Source organism: Octopus bimaculoides, chromosome 4 (assembly GCF_001194135.2).
Source record: "Octopus bimaculoides isolate UCB-OBI-ISO-001 chromosome 4, ASM119413v2, whole genome shotgun sequence".
Lineage (NCBI taxonomy): Eukaryota > Metazoa > Mollusca > Cephalopoda > Octopoda > Octopodidae > Octopus > Octopus bimaculoides.
Window position 1 is genome coordinate 146,553,099 of NC_068984.1, and position 1,629 is coordinate 146,554,727.

Below are 1,629 nucleotides of genomic sequence, written 5' to 3' on the forward strand. Positions count from 1 at the left end.
TATATATATATATATATATATATATATATATATATGTATGTATGTATGTATGCATGTATGTATATATATATATATATATATATACTACATACATACATATATAATATAAATATATATATATGTGTATGTATATGTTAAGTAAATATGAGTACATCCTCACACCCAAATACATACAACATACTCAACATGTTTGTATGAAACCTTACGGAAAAACAAACAAACCAAAAAAGACAAGAACAAAAATAAATACATAGAACGCAAGAAAGAAAAGACACTACATACCGACATAACAGTGGTATTTCTATGTAAATGTCCGGATCTATGCGTATCTAAAGGTGTATGTGAAGGGTGTTCTAAGTAAATTGCCTTCTCCAATATCAACACTTTGGTAAACTCCCTTCCACAAAGTCACTGCCACGCGCTCCTACTTTAGTACAGAAGCGCCCCCTACCGTCCTTGTCGTTTTACGTATACACTGGTGCGCACACAAGTACAGAATATATGAGAAGTCAGAGATGCTTACATACAAAGTTGAAGATATATGCACGAAGAAAGACTTTGTATATCTGTATCTATGCATACGTTTATGCATACATGTAGACATGCATACGGCTGGGCAATAAAGTGTCTGTCTGTCTGTCTCTCTCTCTCTCTCTCTCTCTCTCTCTATCTATCTATCTTTCTATCTATCTTTCTATCTACTTATCTATTTGTCTACCTGTCCGTCCGTTTATCTATCTGTCTGTCGACGTCCCTCTCTCTATAGAGAGAGCCGCAGAACCTCCCAAAACTAGACAATAACTAAGCAATGTCCACTGCTAATTAGGTTATCTCTGAAGAAAACCAAACCATACCAGAGAAGGCAATCTCCACGAATTATGAATCCACAAACGCCGCTTTACAAGAATAAAGGGAGAACCCAGAATACTGAGACGAAAACACAAGAAATTCAGAATCGAGCAGACCTTATGTGCTTTCCCGTCTTCAGCTGGCCAAGCGGATATCGTTATGGTTTCGACACCTGGACAGTACCATTCAATCCAGCTGGGTCCACAGCATTAAAATATAAACACTACTTGGGAATCCTCCAACGTATTATTTACAAGTAACAACATAAGAGTAAACAGATAGTGATAACTTACAGCTACAGAATGGTATTCATATCAAAGAACTAATTCCCAGAAGGACATTGAGACAATACAGCACACATAGGTGAGTGGATACCTTGTCTCTAAACCGACACCATACCATAAACATGATATCACACTAAAGAACAAGCCTAATAACGATTAGTGGAACAGTACATCAAGTTAACAGCATCCTCGAACTACGTACAGAGGGAAGGACAAGCGTGGATCAATATCTATGAAACAAGTTTAGTGATACAGAATATATTAACCAAAGAAGCTGCTTACCAAAAGTAAAACAATAAGAAGAATTAAAAATAAATAAATGAATAAAAATAAGCATTAAATAAAAAATGAGAGAAAATAGGAAGTAGAATATATATATATATATATATATATATATATAAAATATACAAGAAATGAGGGCAGGGAATCGTCAATTAATAATAGAATTAATAATTAACAATTTTGCCAAGTAGTTCAGTATTTGTTTTTTATTTTT